Genomic DNA, 21,187 nt, shown 5'->3' with positions numbered 1-21,187 from the left:
CTGCCACTGCACGGCCTGCTCCAAGGCCTGCTGCCATCCTCAGCACTGCGGGTCACTTCCACTTCTCATGGGTTCACTGACACAAGGTTCAATCAAGCTTTGCAAGTCCAAAACAGATTTGCAATGGAAAGAACAAGAAGATTCTCGTCTGTTTACTTTTTAAAAGTATTAATTTCTGATCATGGTTTTATGTAGAGTCCTCAAATACTTTGCGTCCGTTAACAACGGGAATAAAGTTTGCTGAAGGACTTTTGGAAAAGAAAAATAGTTCTCAAAAAACTTGCAGTGTTTTAAAATGTGTGCAGATTTTTCTCTACTAACTCATCCTGTAAGGTACTAAAATTAATGATGCTGAGTCCAGAAGTGAATGCAAAGACTTAAGCTTTTAAAAATATTTCTGATTCAGTTCAGCTTTTTCCCCAAATATTTTATTTTCCAGTGTATTGCTCATTTGATCAAAATTGACAACTGGACAGTGCAGTGCCCCTTTCAGGTTCCACTTTTATAATCCACAGAATCTTTGTGTTTAATCTTTTGTTAGGCCCTCAAGTTCTTTGATGCATGCACATTATTTTCTAGTGATTGCCACCACATGAAAAGGGTGTTAATCCTCTGCTAATTAACAACTTGTTGAGGTCAAAAGGGGTCAGCACTTTACATTTTTGGATTTAGTGAATTTTTGGTTCATTGGAACTTCATTTTCTCATCAGATCGGCTATTCCATTATTCTTTTCCTTGATGTATCTTGTTCCACCTCTGTGAGAGCATCCTCTTATGCTTTTAGCCCACTAAGAACATACTAAAAGCAACTTCCTTTTGGTTTGACATGGGATAGAGTTTACTCTAATTTTTGAGTAACCAGATTATCTACCCTACAATTATTTTGACTGCAAAGTCTATTGCTTCTTGCGTGCTCAGTGTTTTTCTAGTTAGGGAATGGACTTTAATACTTTTGATAGCCATTCTACTTTTCATCATGTGCACTATTACTCACTATAAATACAATACACAAAAGTTCACAAAATCATTCACAGGTAGCTGGACAGGATAAAAAAGTGAAAAAATCAGTATTTTTCTTTTCTGTTGGAATCATTTTTTTTTTAATTTATGCCTCCTGTACACTTTTAATTATTCAGTAAGGTGTATAAATATTTCTTATTACCTTATTAATCTTGAAACTAACTTAATTAACTACAGACAAATTTAATTTCTTTCACCTTTATATTTGCTGAGTGCAATGACTGCATAGTTGAAATTCGATTAATCAAGTTTCAAGAACTATTTTGTTTTTCTTTTCACCTGATATTAAGGGGAAAAAAAGGATGTTTACTTTAGGAAAATGATTTGCACTGAGAACGTTCTTATCTAAGCAAAATTAACAAGATAGATTATTTTTTTCCGTAATACCTCAGCAAATTGTTCTTATTTTCTATGTGACCACATGACAATCAGATCAGACTATGGTGAAAAAAATCACACTGCCCTATCTGTATTCTTTAAAAGCTTCTGCAACTTGAAGAAAAGTAGATAGCAGAGCAGTAAATGTTTTGCACTCAGTTCCCAGAAAGTTATAAAGATACATAAGAAAAGGGATCACACACACAGAAAAAAGAAAGAAACAAAAAAGATGAATGAAATTGTGATTATGAAGAGACAGTGTAACGAAGAAAATAATGGAGAGGCAGCAAAGCAGCCCATACAGATAAAGTCATTCAGAAAGTCATCTAGCTTTATCTTGCCAGTGAATTCCACAGTTTAATCAGACATGGTGTGTAAAGGCACTTCCTTTCTCGGTGAAGAAGAAAAAAAAAAACATTTTTCTATCTTCAGATTAGTTTGAAGATCTCTCTCATCCTTTGTGTGAGACACAAGGAAGACAGGCAATCCCAATCTCTCTCTATAAGCTTCAGTACTTTGCATTTTTTTTCCTCATGACCCATTTTAATTCTTTCGCTTTTGTAAATAATTAATCCTAATCTTTGCAGTCTCCTTAACCCAAGTGCCATGCATTAGCTTCACCATTTCTTCACTATTTGAGAATCCATATTTCTAAAGTACTCTAATAAGGATGAGGAAATTCTCTTTTGAAACATTGGCTCTTGGTCTAGATGAAAATTACAAGAAACTGCTTAGAAAGAAGCAAAACAAAACAGAAAATAAAGCAGAGACTAAACACATAGCCCTGTGGCTGTCACTTGTAATTATAATTCCTTCAACAATTCTTTGAAAAAATACAAAACCACCTAAAACAGAAGTGCAGAATCAGCTGCACACACGTGGGCACTGTGACTAATTACATGTTATGTAAACGGTGTTTCTCAGACAGTACTGTATAGATGATAGACCATTAAGACCATTTACAACAAGAAGTAGAGGATCTCACTCTTTTTAATCTTGATTAAAGGAAAAATTAATTGTATAAATTGCTTGGTTTAAAATGATTTTGTTATCTTAAGCTCAGTAAAATCTTATCACAGAGGTGATTCATGATCCAGGATGTGTCTATGTTGTTGAACAAACAGAATACCTCCAGGGTACTGAAGCTCTTTGATTTCATTTATGCAGATATACTTTAAAATCAAAATAGTTGAATAATGCTTGCCTTTTCAGTAGTCTCTCTTTAGAATTCTATTAAAGCATTTTCCCTTTTATTAGATTATTAACATTACCTTTTATTCCTTCTGCTTTTCATTTGTAGCAATAGATTTTTATGCAGATAAAACAGTCATTCACTTGAAAGTCTATTTTTTCCTAGCCTGTTAACCAAGTCAGGAATTTCAGTGTAAATATTAGCATTAATACAGTGCTACAATTTTAGCATTTGAAGAAGTTTCATTACTTGAGGATTTGAAGTATTGAGATAAAGTTAAATTAGGCCACAAGAAAATACATTTTTTAGAAAAGACGATGACCTAAATGGTGAATTGTGACAGCAGCCAAGTAAATAACTTAACAAGAAAAAGCTTTGCAGAATATTGATTTAATGCATCACTTAAGCAACAGAATATCTCAAACCCGCATTATCCATGCTCTATTTCCCTGTACCTTGGACAGTTTATCTATTCACCTCTCTCAAAGGAACAAGCACATATTTCTACATGAATTGCTTGTCTCTGATGTACAGTTTTTAACAGTATGATAAAATTTATCTTCAGTATAATTCTGTTTTTGTGAAAGATACTAATTTAAAGAAATTTTACAATGCTGGAATTAGAGAGCTACAGAAATTTAAGCAAGATCTCAACTATTGCTGTTATCCTGAAATTTGTCAATGCAAAATGAGGATTTTCAATATGGTGAAGGACTGCAAACTGCATTATAATTTCATTTTACAGAATTTCTTAAAACAATGAAAAAGGCTTGCCAAAAATCTGATACAAAATTACCATGATTTTAAAATATGTCTTCAAACATTACGTGGAGGACAAATACTATAAAGGTAATGAAGTCTGACAGAAACAGGAACAGAGAGCAAAAAAAAATCTACTGATGTTCATTTTGTATTCGTTTTAGGAAATGGGTGAAATAACATTTTTTGTTTGTTTGTATTTCTGTGTGTTTGATTTTTATAAACCTGTTTTATTGCCCAAAGTAAAAGGGTTTTTTTTTTTTTTTCAGGTTCTTTGAAAATGATTTCAACCAAAATTAGCCTTTACCAATGTTATGTCAATTCAAACCCACGAACGACAGCTCGCTGGCTAGAGGCGCAGGCAGTCTGAATTCTGAAATTTCCTGCATGGCTGCGGAGCTGGAGCTGGCCAACCCCAGCTGCCACATCAGGCTCTGCATATAGCCATGGCTGCTGTCACAGCACGTGTTTAAATGGTTCTACCAAAGTCCTGCCTGCAGGATGGGTATTCTGAATGAGGTCCTTTCCTAGATGCCTGTCACAAGGAAGCTCTTAAAGGGTTTTTAGTCTGGTAGGTTTGGTTTTGATTTTTCCTAAGTAAGCATTCCATTTTATGGAAAATAAATGATTTTATGAAAGTGTGCTAAGAAGACAGAGGTTCTCAGCAGGTGGTACAGGAATTAAAATGGATAATGGGAGCCCAAAGGAAACTATGATTTCCAAAAACGTGGTCAAAGTAACATCCCTACAGAAGAGTTTTAAATCACTGTCTATTCATGACATCTTCAGTGATTTTCACACTGTTACCTACTCTCAAAGATGTCCCACTGGAGATCAGCAAAGTATAGAGAGGTAAATTCAGTACTGACAAAATTAACCATAGCTACTTTAAACTCCTGTTTAGCAACACCTACTTTTCTAGTAGAACTGTTTAAAATGTTTAGGTCTCTTCTCAGTCTTAAGATGGCCACAAGGTCCTACTGAACCTCCCCACCACACTGTGACGGATAGCTCCCAGGCTGTTTGTATTCTCTCCTTTGTAATTTCTGCAAAACAGATTTAAAGTATTACAGAATTTACCTCCTGGCCAGTTTTATTTATCTTTTACAGCTAAAGGATGCTCTAAAAGCATCCTTGGAGCCTATCTGACCACCCTTGGCGATCTTCCCAGCTGAGCAAGGCAGGGAATTGGACTCATCTGTTCACCTCATGTTGATTTGTTGTCTGACATCTGTGTCAGAGCAACACCCTGTATGAGCAGACACTTTGATGCCACTGCAGCTTTATCTCTTTCTAGAACTAGAGCTAGGCAAACTATTTACTGCAAATAATTATTCAGCAGATCCCACCCTTTCTTTAGTTTAAGAGTTCCCTATACATGTCCCAATTAAAAGAAATAATTGGCTTATTACTCAAGCACTTCATTCATGCTTGTTTCTTTTGTCTAGAGGTGTGCTGAATAAAGGCAGGGGTGAAAGCCTCATGCCACTTGAGACTCTGAAACCCACTCTCCTCCTTGATTTCACTAAGGATCTCAGCCAAGGCCCCTCATGCAAGAAATCTCTAGTCTAGATTGTGATACACCACAAGGTCCATAAAAACAGCAGGAAGAAAAAGGAGAAGCAGAGCAAAGGATGTGGTATTAGGATATTTAGATACCATCATGATGACTATATATAAAAAAAACAAACACTGAAAGATATTACTTAAAGCATGAGGACGTTTAGGAGGGCACAGGATAGGAATTTATTCCCCTACAAGGATCAGACAAATATGTGAACATACTTTCATGACTGCAATTATTTGAACAAGTGCGGTTTGCATTGATCTCCTCCCCTCCTGCTTTCCTCCCCTTTGCCTCCATCTCGCTCTTTACCCAAGATCAAAATCCTCTTGCTGAAAGAATTCTTTGCTCTTTAGTGTATTAGAAATTCATTAATCAATATAGAATATGTAATCCAATATATAATTAAGGATAGAATGTCATTGCTAAGTACCAGTCCTATTTGACTCTGTAATATTATAATCTATTTCTGAAAGCATCTCTACCCTGCACACACCTAGCGAGGATCAGTGCCCTAAGGCAGTAAAGTATCAAGCTATATTCTCTGAAACGTCTCGTGTTTTACTAGCAATTTCAAACTCCTCTGTTCTTCAACATTCACTCACTAAACTATGTTGCTTAAATTATTAAATCCTTTTAATTTAAACTTTCATAAGCTATCAGAGGAAAAAATGCATATCCTTAAAGTAACAGATCTGGCTTCTTGCAGGGAAAGCTACAGTATTAGAATTGCCTTTATACAGTATTAATTTCTCTTAAGAAAAGACTAAAAGAAAGTGTTAAAAAAAGTAGAATGTGGAAGACAGATGGTTTAAAAAGAAATGCCTTTGAAACCACCTCACCTTAGGACCACCCAAAAGTGGAACAGAAATGGGGCAAAGTACCTGCTGTCTTTATCCCTAAAAGACAAATTGTCAGACAACAAATACAAATTGTCTGACAAACTGTCAGACAACAATAACAAATTTCCAAATGGGAGATCCATTTAAATCAAAATTATTAAAAAAAAAAAACTCTCAAAGATTTATTATATTGTTCCCACAATAATCAATAGTTTGAATCGAATTTTAATATATTTTAACTAATATATATTTTACTGAAAAAGTTGCAGTTGCATATGACTTGTTTCCCCGTGATGCTTCATTTTCACAACAATCCTATTCCTCTGTTGCAGACAGTGCTGCAAAGTGCTGGGAGTGGCTGCTCTATTTAATTTTGTTACATAGAGTGTGAAATACTTAAACATTCACCTATTTCCTGTGTGAAAACAGAGATGATTTATCCCAGGGGAAGGATATATTAAATAAAAAATTATGAAATTAGACCACATACAACTTTTACATTAAAAGACTTCTGCATTTTAAATGCGATCTGGTAAGTACTATCATTCTTCACTAAATTCTGTCACAAAACATTGATACACTTCAGATTTTTAAGCCGGTAGAATATTTTTCAGCAGATGGAAAAGAGATTATAAAGGACCAAGTGCAAACCTCTATGAGAAAGTGGCAGTTCTAAACATAATTTATGAAGTTTATATGCTTATATGTTATATGGGAGAGCAAAGAACTTACCTGAAATCAGAAAGAACTACATAACCTCATTAGAGCAGTCAGAGGAAAGAAAGACCCCTTACGGTCAACAAGTCAGACTGCCCCCATCTGAGCCCCTCATTCTTAGTGAAAATCAGACCAGCTGAGTTTCATGCTCACATTATTACATAGAAGGGAATTTGGTTTACTGAAAGGATTTATGGGCAAAAACTACTAGAAAAGAGTTATAAAAATGGATTTACAAAAAATTCAGAAAAGCTCCCTGGAAAAAAAAAGAAAGAAAAAGAAAAAAGAAAGCATTATTTAATAGAAATCACCAGGCTTTCTAGAATCTGGAGATGTGATCTAAATATTGTGCAAGTATCTAAAGGTTGCCATGTATTTAATGTATCTTAAACTTGATGTATATCAGCTTAAAAGCACTGTTGGTTCTAACTCTGTTGATCAAATCTTATTGGACATCATAATTCTGCAGCACTTTGAATACAGCCAAGTCCTCAAACATTTTTATCACCCAATTTCATCAGAACAACATCGCAGTTATCAACTCACTGTTTACAGAAAAAGCTACAAATTTTAGCCCTACAAATACGGTTGTTATCAGCTTGTTTTAATTGTCACTGCATAAGTCTTCTAAAAATTTTAGAACAGATTAGCTGAAAATTCAGGATTTTTCCTAACACCCTCAGATCATCTGAATCAGATGTTGATGAGATCTGAATTCCTGATCAAAAGTCCTGTAAGCAAAATCAGATTTGTAAACACGAAATATCTAAAAGCTTGAAGTATTTCATATTTCATATGGGTCAAGAACATACTCAATCTGAGGATGTTTATAAGCCTACAAAGGAAACAGGGATAAGTTCCTCTGACTTTCAGAAGCATTGGGATACTGGCTCCCACTCTGCTGAAAATCTTCCCAGTATCTCTTATGTTTTTTATCTACATAGCACCCACATAAATACCAAGGGGAGAGAACGGAATGAGAAAGAAATCATTCCTTCCATCCATCAGTGGTTCATCAAAGAAACAAAACAATAGGACAACAGCCCACTCCCCCTCCTCCATCCCCCCCCCCAGCAGTTATGATACCAACAGCTTTACTGTTTCTTTTCCTTTTTCTAGGCAGGAGATACTGCAGCCTGAGCAGCTGGTTCACATACAGCACAGATGACTACCTCAGACAGCATTTTAAGAAAGTTTCGCCCCTCTTGGTGCACGAGACAAGAGCAAACATTCCTTCAGAGCTCTCCTATATCATCTGCACTGGAAGCTCTCCTCATGCTACCTTAAGGCTGCTCTTAACTAGCGTATAAAACCATCTCTGGAATATATGCACACACTATAAGTTGTGATCATGTTTCCAGGCTCTGGAAATTTCTCCCTGTGATATGACTTTTTGGTATCTTATCCACTTGCCACTACCAGAAATTTTGCCTCTTCTCTATCTTCTTCCCTTCTTCCAGCTTCCCAATATCTCTCTTTTTTTTCCCCCCAACTGATTTATTCTTTTCTCATGCATTACCAACAGTCATCACAGTGACGGATTTTACTAGCAGTGACTAATACAAGATTTAAACTTTAGCAGATACCACCTACTGCTGAATTATAAAAAGCAAAGGTGTACAGAACAGCAAGTATTCTCTGCCAAAGTTGCAAGCAAATATACGGTCTATACAATAAAGAGTAGTCATTTTCCACAGGAAGAAAAATAAAGAGGCTTATAAACACTGGGAAACATGAAGTCTACATTATTCATGTGATGGTAGTGCATTTGATTTTCTGAGAAAAGAGTTAACGTTTTCTGAAGTATCTATTTATATAATATAGTATATCAACAAGCACACTGCCTAAGTGCCTTTATTCAAAGTATTTCTGAAAGAAATTTTTCTGATGTTTTGATTTTTGCCTATCGTGCACACATCATGATAAAGCAGCTGAGGGGCAAATTGCTTCCTCCCACCAACGGTCACTGTGCTCAGAAATCAGTAGAAATCACGAGCTGTTTTGTGAAGTTTGGGAATGCACCCCACACGAGAGGATCAAGGACATTCTATTTTCTCTCCTCACACCATATGCTCTCTAATAATTCCAGTGAATCAAAAAGAAATCTTTTAGTGAAGACAATTTCTTACTTACTTCAGCCTTTTCTTTCCTTATGTTCCTATGCAGGGAACTGTGAAAATTCTTAGGAACAAGACCTCTATTAGGCAGGAGTTAAGCCTATGCTTACATCTTACTGATTCAATGGAATTTTAACACAAGTTTAATTAAGTATCAAGTCCATTCTGTCAATGGATGGAATCACAGAGGACCACGTAACAGTGTCAGCGTGGTCTCCAGACTGACAGCTCTGTTATATAGCAACATCATGTCTCACATAAGCATCACTGTAATAGTAAGAGTATTTACAAATCAATGTTCTTGACCATATTATGATAATTGTATCATGCTTTCATCCTTTGACTCCTATAGTTATGAAATCCTTTCCAGTATCCAATAATGGAGGAAGCAGCAGTTTGTTAATCAAGGAGAATATAACTGATGTAGCTTTAGTCTTAGTTTCGATTACTTTTCAATGGAGATGATACGGGGAACAAAATCTCCACTGAATATACAGAGGCAATTCTCTCTCTGAAGACAATATTGATGCTAAGTATTAATACACAAACACATCCACTTGCGTCACCTAAGGCTTTGACTCATGACTTTAGAAGTGCAGGTAAGCAATCATTGCTTCTGATTCCCCGTATTTCCCCAAAATTCACCCATGATTTGTTTGAGAAAACAGCTAAACGGTATTAAATGAATTCATATGTTTATTTGCTCTCTCTAAATAGCTTTCCAACATTTAAAATCAGGAATCAACATTAATGATGATTTAACACAAGATGTATTTAACACAAGACTGTGTACTGGTCTTGAAAACAAAGATTTAACTGCACTCTGGAGTAAGGTTTATTTTGTTACTATTTCTTCCCACTTTAATTGAATTAAATGACAACAAAAAAAGTAACCAAATTATGAAGACCACCAGCACTGTGAAAAAAAGAAAATGTCTCCCAGGGTTTTCAGTTCTCTCCCATCCCTGTTCTGGAGTCCAGATGTAAAAGCCCAGTGGAATCAAAAACATTTTTGGAGGGACGAGAGAAAGTTTTGATGCTACTGCTATAGCCTTGTTTTATCCAAACCAGACAATTGCCTTTCTTCATGAAGATTAACAAATCCCAAACTCAACAATTAAAGAAAATATTAATCCCATCTTTTATGTGTTATTACTGAACATTTTTTAAAGTAAGCCTGCTAAAGAAGAATAAATGCTCTGCATCTTCTTAGCACTTACAAGCATAGAAAGCTTTGCAATAGGCCTTCTTAGCTGGCAGTAAAACATGCAGTGTTCTACATGTAGCATCTCTTCTGAAGTCCTTCTTGTCAGGTGTGTGAGTAGATTTTTTAAATATGTATTTTTTTTGCGCTTATGTATTGAGCAAGCTCATATCGATTTTCTGCAGCAATACCAGGTGCAGGCTGCAGAGGAACATTCCCATATCCTTTGCAGCTACACCTGGAAGACGGTGTTCAACAAAGTGATGACAAGGCTGGTCAGCGAGGTGATGATAAAAGTCTAAAAATAGCTTAAGAGATTGAACTCCAAAGAGAAAGACACATTGTCTTAAGGTGGTCTGAACAGGCCAAGATCTCCTGGCACCAAGAGCTAGGCATAAGCTGCTGAATAAGAGCGCATACACAGATGAGCACCCACGATGTAGCTTGTCAGTGCTTGGCCCCATGTACTCCCGAGGCATATAATGAATTAACTACCATACTACAGTTATTCTGGAAAATTTCCAAGCCTAGTTAAACCCTTGGGCTGCTACATTAGCGCCCTAAATTCAGCAGTCCCTCAACAAGAGCCACACATTTAGGGTATTTAAGCAGCACTGGTCAAAGCCCTAGAAACAAACCTGCTAAGAGAGAATGGACACTGAGCCTGACAGATCTGTCATACCTCTGCTTTCTGTGGCTCTGGGAAATATGCATGTGGGATTTGAGAAAGGTCTTTTTAATAAGGGTTAATTGGAGAAGTATGTCACACATGACTGAGTACCGTTTCAAATTACTGCTCACGCTGGCATAACTAAATCAGGCACATGACAGTACACCAAAATAAGGAATACTCAATTTTCTGCCCTTTTATTTAATAGTTTTGTTTTTCTCAAAATGTCATAATATCAGCAATTACACGTACTTATCGAATTCTGTTGCTTTGTACAGAATACTTTGATTATATCATGATAAATAAAATATTATTATATTGTAATATTCCCAAGAGATTAAATAATTTAAAAAAAAATAGTTTCTATTGCCACACTAGTGGCAATACTAGTATAGATCTTGGGACTGCTGGATTTATTTGTCTAGCTTGTGGGATGCAAATGCTCAAGTTAGATGATTCTAAAACAATCCTTTCCATGCTTAAAAACCTAGAAAAGAGAAAATAACTACCTTTTAGCCAGCCAGAGTAATTCCCATAAAATTATTGCACAGTCTGTCTCACTCTAAAGTCTCTATCCCTGAACCTAACCTGGAGAAAGTCTCTTCAGTTTCCCTGCACTGCCCAAGTCAACTACAAGCATTTCCTGATATACCGAAGATGGGCAGAAAAAGGAAAAATGTCGACTTGAGAAAAGCACAGCTTCCAATCCCCACCCACCAGCTTCAGTCAAAGGGATGACTTCAGTCCCTTTCTTAACTAATCCTGTCACTGTAAAATCCTACAGTCATTCTTCCACACATAAAGGGAAAACGGACTCACTAGGAGGACCTAGACTCTTTCAGCTTGAACTGTTAACCAATGGTGGAAATGCAAGAACGCTGAAGTTGTGCCTTCAGAGCCAATAGAGTGGATTTGTGTGTCCCACATGACTGTGTTTCCCCTGTCTTTCACATGGGCAGTATTTAGTTCAATTCAGAACTGCAGATAGTATAGCGTGCAGAGCAGCAATGGGATGTCTGAGCACAAGTGGCTGACTTCCAGGCGACTTCAAGAAACACATTTGCACATTTCTCTTGAATTAAATTGGAATTCTGCACCCTTGACATCCTCCTACTTTCCTGGTGTCTGTGGAAAGAAACAGCGACCTGCACAGCACAACAAAACTGTGAGTACGGGTCTATTTCTTTTTATTTTTAGCCTGAAAAGCAAATCTCTTAAAACTGTCAAAATGCTTTGTGCACCAAATAGAGGGTTACTTTTTTGAATGAGATGAACAAGTATGAAAACTGTTATTCAAATTCAGAAATATTTCTTGCATGCTTCAATAAAAGAGAAAGAGTTCTCCTCCAGGGTAGTGCCTGCATGCATGCTGCATGCCACACTGCTTCCTGACATAGTCAGCATGCTGCTTTGTTCATAAAGAAAAACAAAGACAAAAAGCCCTACACACGTACGTTGTTCACTTTTATTTGTACTCTGTGTCTAATCATGCCTGATCTGTCCCCAAGGGGAAAAAATAAAAGCAAACTTTAACTCCGCCAGCAAGGGCAACCCAGACTTTGCATTCATCTGACAGTTATTATAATTAGCTATGAAAGACAGCAAAGACACTTTGGGGCAAATAGCTCTTACATTTGGAACAATGAAGTCGAGCAAGGTTCCCATCCCACCCCTTCCACGGGGGGAGGGGGAGAGCGGGCGGCTGGGGGGAGAGCAGGGCGGATTATGGCTGTACTGAGAAAACACTGCCATGCAATATCTGGACTCGCTCAGCCTGAGGAGAGGCTTTTTGATAAGCAACTTTAACTGCCTCTCCATTGCAACTGGCAGTCGCACGGGTTCCCGGCAGGCGGGGAAGGGAGTGGGGCTCCGCACAGCACAGCACTGGGAGGGCGGGTGGAGGGGGCACTGGGGCCGAAGGGGGCAGAAAGAAGAGAATATTCCTAGTAAGAGGCACTGCAATCGCTTCCCAGATCTCCTTAAGCCCAAGTTGCTTTCTGGGCAAGATTTATGAGAGTTCTCAAACAGAAGCAACAGACAAAGCAGAGCTTTTTCCTTCTCTGGGAAAGAAATCAAACCCAAATGATAACTGCAGAACAAGAAGCACCGATATGTATTTCTTTCCAAATATTCATGAGATTTTTAATAAGATCTTTCCCCTGCCTACTCCCCCCAGACCCTTGCAAAAGTTAGATCCTGAAAACTACATTCAGAGGGGAAAAAGCAAAGACAATAGAAATCTGACTCGGTCGTGGCTGCGCTGGATCTCCAGTTAAGCATGCAGTGAAAACAGTTCCTAAGTGAAAGAGGAGCAGACTTCTTTTTAAAAAAAAATTTAAGTGCAATAAGAAGAAATTGTTGAAAGACTCCAGACGCTACTAATTATGGCTTAAATAAATCTTCCTGGACAGATGTTTGCTTGCTCCCACTGTGGGGAAAGGAACGTTAAAAGAAGCGTTTTTCAAAAAAAAAAAGAGGATCTTGAGGTGAATTTTTAACATAAGATTTTTTTTTAAAATACACCATATTATTCTTTGTCTGCCCTCCTATCTCCCCTCCCCCACCGCCGCCCACCGCGCAGACACCTGAAGGCTAGACATAATGATCAACAGAGCTGCGCTGCCTCGCTGGAGCCCAGCCAGGTTTTTTTCCCCTCTACAATCAAGGAGCCTGCACGCAACGCACGGCGAGCCTGCTGCTCTGCTATGTGCACGTCAGGAGGAGTCTGAGACGGGCCGCAGGGAGATTTGAGGCAAACACAGCCCTTTTCTCCCTACGTTAACCTCGTTCAGTTTTGACTTCACTGTAATTCTCAAATAAAAGAAGTAACTCCATAAATATATATGCATGCTATTGTACAAAACATGTGCTTATGTGCACACACTTTCCACTCTGCATAGCTACAGCCCCCACTATTTCTGATTTTATGGTTGTTTCTACTCCAGCTTTACAGTCACTGCAGTTTTTTATGCTAAGTTTATGCATTGCACAATTACCGTGCAGCTCTAATCTATCACATTAAGATATTCTGTACGTATACAATACCCTGGATAAAGGTAAACAGTGTAGAGCCCTATATCTGAAAGGCAGTAATACTGAAACACTTTAGCATTTGCTTTCAGAGAGATTAGCAGGATCTCCAAGACCATTTTGTGGCAGTATTCTACCCAGCAGTCAGTCAGAGGCTTTACGGGCAGGCTTGTCTGCAGATGGAGGGAGGGAAGCATGGCTGGGGCTGCTCTGCTCATTCCCGCAGCCAGCCCGGCCCCGCCACAGCCCTTCTACTGCCGGCTGGCCCAGGGCCACCACGTAAGAGCAGGGCTTGGGCATGCACTGCTCCCAAAATAGTCGCCCTCTGTCTGGTGTGGCTATGGGTGGGGTTAGCAGACACCCAGGGGCAAGGCAGACTGAAGGCAGTTTTTGCCATTTCGTTTTTAAGTATACGCTGTGTGGACCTATTTTCTCCAAGTTCTTTGGATTGTGTCGCCTTCTGGTACAAATTATGGTATGGTACAAATTTCAGTATGGACTTTGTGTGAACAGAACTGAAGATATGTCTTTATACATGTGTGCTTCTAATTTACTCCCTGGAAAGTCTTAAACTATACTTCAGCCACCCTAACAGGTATCTTGCTAGAAGGATAAGACTCGGGGATTTTGTAGGTATTTTCTTTAGTGCTACTAATAAACACAAATAACATAGGGACCCAATATTGATAGCCCAGATATTTAATCTTTACAAAAACTTACTTAGCAGCAGAGATGTACAAACAAAAGGTTGCATCTAGAGACAACACTATTCTACAGGCAGGGTAAAGATTCCAGAAAAGAGATTTCAAAGAAAGAAAGAAAATGAACTGAGAGCTACAGTCACATTTGCATTGCTGTATTTTTTAAAACAAGGAATTAAACACTTATCTGATGGAACATTTTACATACGTTGTACGTAATATCAGTGGCTGATTCAACACAATGGTTATGTAAGTACATGCTTACAAAATGCATGTCTATATATATAAGTTTGGTAGTATTAATATGCTACTTTCCTTTCTACTTTTTTTTTTTTTCTATTTTTTCTGGCATGTTATGCTTGAAAATTTGTCATGTTTTACAAATGAATTTCAGAATAATGACTGCAGCTACATTTTGAAGTGCTGATTTTTATTTTCTTAAGTGGTAATGACAATAAGCAATCATATTTTTATCCATTTCCTAAAGGCTGAAATCCAACAAAAATCAATTCCCAGAAATTTCAGAAGATTTATATACTACTTTATATTCAAATGAATATTTCAACTGTCAATGTTTGTAATGTGTGTCAATGCAAAACTAATGGCTAATCACATAAAAGTTGAGCATTAAACCTGAGCATATGAATGCAGGACCCTCAAATCCATATTTAGTGCATTATTCTTCTCCGAATAAGGCCTCCTGTTGTTGTTGGTTTTTTTTGTTTGTTTGTTTTGTTTTGTTTTCTTTTTGTCAATGCTTGGTGTTCAAGAACTCTTGCTAACTAAGTAGGATTGGTTACTCCTACCTACTTTTGTCAAATATGGCATTAGCCTCCAGCTGCTGTTGCCCAAGTACCAGAGATTTGGAGAGATGTGTTTTAGCTTTTTATACAAAGAGTTGTTTTTTTTTTTTTCAAATATGAAAATTCTGACCTCTATTTTTTGCTGATTTCTTTAAACTCTTAAATTGCTGCTGATGCTGAAAACAAAGCAATTGAGGAAGCTCATGCATATTTATGACTCCATTCCTTAAAAGTTTGATGTTTATTACAGCTCATACCTTAGTCTGCGGCCTTCAAGTGGTTGTGCAAACTCTATGGTGCTACTCACAGAAACTTCAAGTTCTAATTTCTAATTCAAGTCTGCCCAACCCCTCTCTTCCCCTCCTTCTTCCCCTGTTGCATCTGCTTGTCAGAGCCTTTTCTTGTTCTAGCACAAGTGCAAGTTTTAGTCATAACAATAAAGTACTCAGGATTACTTCTAAAACTTTCTAAAGATGGACTGTTTCACTTATACCTTTACGTAGCAGAAGTAACTTGAGTGTCTACCAGAAACACAGTCAGTCTGAGCAAGGTAATGGGGTCAAACGAGCTCATGCATTACAGATAGGAAGAGGACTGCACATTGCAATTTTATAGATTAAAAACACAGAGTGGTTTAATGTAAACAGATTTCTGCTTGATATTTTGGCAAACTGTTGTAAAGATCAAACTATGGCTGAGCCAAAATGACTTTCAGCATGGTACAGTTAGACCAGATGGCCACGTGTTCTTTTCTTATTTAGATGAGACTTTTCCTTTCAATAACATCTTTCTTCCTGACCTGCTTAAAAATTCCAGCGAATGAAATCAGCACAGGATTTTCAATTCTAATTGACCATGTGCAGAGGAAGGGCCAGTAGAGAAATCAGTAGAGCCATTGTAAGGCACACTGCATCAATCTCCCCTTTGTCTTGAACCTTTTCTAGCATGAGCTAAAATAATTAAGAATATTTAATTTATATTATTTGTACAGCAGCAAATCTAGTCGCATTCAGGCAAAAATCATTATGAACTCTTCTCTTATGAACGTGTGCAACAAGGAATGCCTATCACACACCAGACAAACAGGTACTCAGCATCATTTCATTGTGAAATATTCAAGAGAAAAAAAAAGCCCTCAAGCAAAGAGCAAATAAAAAAGGAAAGGTGTGGGTGAATTAAGGCTTTCCCTTTTCTAATAAGGTCAGAAAAGGTAAAGGAGATGGTAATTAAATAAAAAAGAAAACACATTAAAAATATAGAAAATACATTTTTCACTATCCAAAGTGCCACCTTTAAAACATCTGAAATCTTCAATTTCTATTAATTTGCCTATGCGGATTTTGTACACACACCTCACCCACAATAAGTGGGTTGTACATCATGATCTCACTTGTGTCTGAGAGCTACATGCAAAGTACAGACTGTAAATACTGTACATATCACGCATGAGCATTATCAATAAAAATATGCACGCAGATTGCATCACAACGGTCTTACCTGCTGTTTTGAGATATCATCTGGAGACTAATATAGCCATGATCATTGAGTTTTAATAAGTAGAGTATGCTAAAGATGCACAAGATCCTACATATACGTTTACGTAATCCACAGATAATGTAAGTGGGTAGAAAGAATATTGTAGAAGGAAAGAAAGAAAAAGACTATCAGTTGAAAGCAGTACAGAACAAAGTTTTCTATATCCTCACAAACATAAAATTTGGGAACAGTTTTATTATTACTACATAACTTAGATAAAGTCACTCAACTATTCCCAGTATAGTTTAATATTATTCTTGATGAGTTGGTGGTTTTAAATTATCAGTGTAAGCTTGAACCAAAAAACTACCAAACAGTTCTGGAAAATAATTTATGTAAGGTATCCTCATGTTCTTCAGTTAAATTGTTTCTTATTAAAGTTCCAACCGTTTCCAAATGTAAAGTAGCAAAAACAAAACAAAACAAAACAAAATAAAATAAAATAAAATAAAATAGAAAGTGGTGGGCAACATGGCCTTTAGTGTACGTCAGGCATGCAGTTCAAGTAACATGTGCATGAAGAAACACGCCTGAGAACATAAAACAAAACACAGACTTTGGGATTGGCCAGGCAGATGTGGTAAAAGGTCTGGTTTCAGCTCTCCAGCAATACGCTTTGTAGCCTTGGGCAAATCATGTAACTACTGTCTTGTTTCTCATCTACGTCATATTACTAGAACTCAAATTTGGAATACGTGATTATTGTTGTGAGGCTGGTATTGAGTTATCACAGCAAAGGGTCCCGAAGACAACCTCAGATGCTCAGAAAGCATATAAAATTCCAGACAAAACAATAGTCTTTTTTCTCTTTCTTTTTTTTTCTGCGTGCGTGCATGTACATGTGCGTTAAATGAAGTCATTTTTGCTGTCTTATTTCTATAGCTTTAGATAAAGGTGTGTCTCAAGAGATTCACAAAGTTCAAGCTTAGTTTTCACATGCTTAAATATAGAATTTTGGTTTTTCAATAGCCAACAAAAGATCAGAATATAGGATAAACAGACTTTACTAATCCATCTGCAATGATGCTCTATGCTCACCCTAAAGTACTGCCATACAAGGCTTAAATCTAAAATGCTGACTCCTGCAGAATAACGGCTTGTTTAACAAACAGTTCCATGATACAGCGATGCTACAAATTCAGGTCAAATCACTGCACTGCATGTGGGTCAGTACCAAACCTGAGGCCCAAATATTTTCAGCCAGTACATACACACCAAAGCCCTGATCACGTAATGGCATTGAGCATATTCTTACTATTAAAGTAAGAAAGACATCTAGTGAACCACTTCAATGCTCAAAGTTCAACCTATGCTTTACACATGGTGTTAAAATATGCCTTTAATTTCTGTAGAACCATTTGCATTTGCAGTGAAAAGTAAATACCCTTGGCTGGTTGTAGTTAAATCATGTTCCCAATTTCAGCTTTCTATTTGTATTGACAGTCTAATGCCAGCACTAAACAGACAGCTTTATAAACCCTTGGGCAGTATTCTAAAGTCACTGCACAGGGGCAGGAATCAGTGAGCCTGAAGTTGGTCATGAGCTTTCACAGATTTTCTCCAGCCACCATTTTGTGATTAACTAAGATTACAGTGTAACACACATGGAATTGAAAAATCTTTTCTCCACGAGCAAATATGGATCTCCATGCAAAAGAGAAAACATCATTTTCTGCTGAATGTTTTATTCATTTTTATACACAGTATGAAAGAAATAGACTTTCAACCGCCTTTTGTCACCGCTGTTCAAGAGCTGTAAGAACTCAACAAAATGGCAGCATGGCATGTCTGCAGGGTGGTTTGCAGAGAGAGCGGGGAGGACTGGGCGAGAAGGAAATATCCTGTGTGGAAGCACTGCCTGGCACAGTGCACAGTGGGGGGAAGTCAGTAAAACGTGCGTGGCTATGTGTAATTGATGGGCTATTTCACCACCCTGTTTGTACTGTCCAGGCTCCCGACTATATTAGCAGTCTATCCAGTCCCTTAAGCCTTGGGATGTGGATAATGGGATTGGACAAAATGATTAAAATCAGTTTGGTCTCGTGATTCCAGCTAGTAAACGTAATAGATGCAAAACTGAAAGACTTTATTGTATGATAAAAGTACAAGCACTTCTTTGTGTTTTACCTCTATGTTTCTTCCAGTTTTAAGAAATATTTTGTGAGGACTTTTTTGTTGGATTAAAAAAGCAACAATAGCAAGCAGTATGATTATTTTCTTGCAACATCTCAATTGATACTAGTTTCATCTATCCAAATAACTAAGGTCAGAGGAAGTTGCAAAAACAAGTATTATACTATATATTTACATAAAGACTCTGTTTCAGAAGATACAGAAAAGGGACACGTTTAAGTTGTTTGCAGCTTGAGAACTGTCTTAAAAAAATCAGAGAATGTCTTATGCCTATATTGAGTTTGTGCTTCTGTTATCATGGATAATTTTTAGTTCATCTGTAACCACTTTTAAAAGAAGATAATTTGCAAAAAATGATCTTAAAAGATGAGAAATTTAGCAAATCACAGCAGTGAAGCAGAAGGGCAGTTCCCAAGGTTTATTAAAAGACACAGAAAGAGTTAAAATTTCAGATCTTTATGTAAGAATTAAAAATGAGAGTTAAAAAGGGGGAGGGGGCCGGGGGAAGAACTAAGCTGCTGGTGACTTGAGTGTATTTATGGATTACTATGTCCTGAAAAGAAGAGAACCAGAGTTGTAAGATGACACTGCAGGGGTTGTCTGGACTTTTCACCGAGTGTAAAGTCTGTTTAGTCAGTGTCTTAATGCCTAATGCTGACCTTTGCCCTCTTTACTCCTCCCTGCTCCAGGTGCAACATTTTTGCAAGTGCTTTAGCATTATTGGAAAGTTTGTGCAGGTTTCACATGCTGCAAAGTGCAGTATTTTACACTACACCATTCATTACATATACGCAATATCAAGGCTTAACTTTTTTTTTTTTTAAATCCCAAGTACACACAATGATTTTATGCATTTTCTACTATTAGTTACTACTGTGCTAAATTAATAAAAACAAAAGCTTGTTTGAAAGGGTATACCATTTGCATAATTCTATTTAACAAGATAGAAGATTAAGATAAAGCTTTGTTGCATGTTCTCCAGAACTGTGAATTATAGAGTAGGAGTAAGCAATGTATGCCAGCAACTCTATTGATCTCTCAAATTAATTCTCTTTGCTATGGAAATAGGAGAGACAATCAGAACACACTGCCACTAAATAGACAAGGTACTTCTGATGATTTTTCTCCAAAATATACAGATTCTTGTACAGCAATCATAACATTAATGTCTATCTGTAAATATCCATTATGTCTGAACAGAAATTTTAAAGAAAAATCTCAAGTCTTAGAGTCTAATGATAAAAAAAGCTAAATTACATGAAGTCTATATAATTTTATGCTTCGATTTACAAAAACATGCATATTAAATAGAAGATGCTCTATATTCTGCAGTTGTCAGTGATACGTATAACGTAAAAGCACATCTATGTGTGTTATTCACCTACACTGTATATTTAGTAGATGGTTGCTAAGATTTCTGAGGACTTGTAATTGGACTTTGCTGCGGAAAGCACAAGCCAGATACTATCACCTTCTAGACTGTTAGAGATTTTTTCCACATTTGTAGAACTGGTGTCTTCTTGAAATGTGGACTTCGACTTTAAGATCCCTAGCTTCTTCACCTTATGATACCACTTAACTAAAATGTACTCCATGTAACTACAGCATTAAGTTTACTGGAGACACAAAACTCCAGTACAGGATTACTGCATTTTATGATTTATATCAGCTAACTATGCCTAGGAAAAAATATGATATTATGATTTAGACATTTAAAGCTTTACATAACCAACTTACTCTGCATTCTTTCTTCTCTGAGCTATGCTGGAAAATGTTCATCAAGATGGAAGAAATGTAAAGAAGGAAACAATTGACTTGAAAGAGTTGAATGGCAGCAAGTAGTCTTACTTCATCAGAACTGTAGTTATGGCGTATGTGGGCTAGACATCTATTCTAGGTACAGCGTTACCTTGAGGTGATAATTGCACAGAAAGCGGTCTGAGGAGGGTTTACACTTAGGAAACTTCCTTGAGAGGTGTGTGTGAGGTCTGTACTAGAACATTATACTTGGATTCCAGACATAAAGAACAGCCTGATTTTCCTATGACTTCTATATGCAAGTTAATTTAGGCAATCTTCATTTGCTATATAGTCTTAAGGGGATTGGCTTTGGAGTTTGCTAGGTTGGTTTTTTTGTTTGTTTTGTTTTGTTTTTTTTTTCTGTGTGTATGTTTTTTGTTTAAAAAACAAACACAAAGCAAAAATAGCCTCTACTTCATGATTTTACTGTACTACTTTATTCTATGATTAGGCATAAGCCTAATTCTGTTCTAATCTCGGGATTCTGCAAAATGTCCCAGAACAGTTTTGTTACGTTCCCTGATTTCATTTCTAACATTTGTACTACAAGAGAACCAGGAAAAAGAAATGAAAATTGTTTATTGCATGACAGACTCTTCCTAGAGCTGGACAGCATTATCTCAGCACAAAAACTGCTCCTGTTCACAGTGCAGATGCTAACAACTCATCAACACTCCTTGTTAAAGAGAAGGCTACAATTAGAAGTCAGAACTTTAAAGCA

The 21,187-nt window shown here is 37.0% G+C and overlaps 1 protein-coding gene and 1 long non-coding RNA gene across 24 annotated transcripts in view; one reads left to right on the top strand and one right to left on the bottom strand.

Moving 5' to 3' along the window:
* Positions 1-21,187, bottom strand: part of LOC104912305 (uncharacterized) — a 263,480-nt gene that overhangs the window by 169,851 nt on the left and 72,442 nt on the right. The gene's annotated exons all lie outside the window — the stretch shown is intronic.
* Positions 11,241-21,187, top strand: part of LOC104912309 (uncharacterized) — a 63,562-nt gene continuing 53,615 nt past the window's right edge. The window contains exon 1 of one of the 4 annotated variants that reach the window (XR_014885102.1): positions 11,241-11,628. This is a non-coding gene — a long non-coding RNA (uncharacterized LOC104912309). The remainder of the gene's footprint in view (positions 11,629-21,187) is intronic. The other 3 variants (XR_014885104.1, XR_014885101.1, XR_014885103.1) reach the window with 3 other exon arrangements.

The sequence above is a fragment of the Meleagris gallopavo genome, chromosome 10 (assembly GCF_905368555.1).
Source record: "Meleagris gallopavo chromosome 10, MGAL_WU_HG_1.1, whole genome shotgun sequence".
Taxonomy (NCBI): domain Eukaryota; kingdom Metazoa; phylum Chordata; class Aves; order Galliformes; family Phasianidae; genus Meleagris; species Meleagris gallopavo.
Note: the sequence above shows the minus strand (reverse complement) of the source record. Positions and strands in the feature narration are given on the sequence as shown.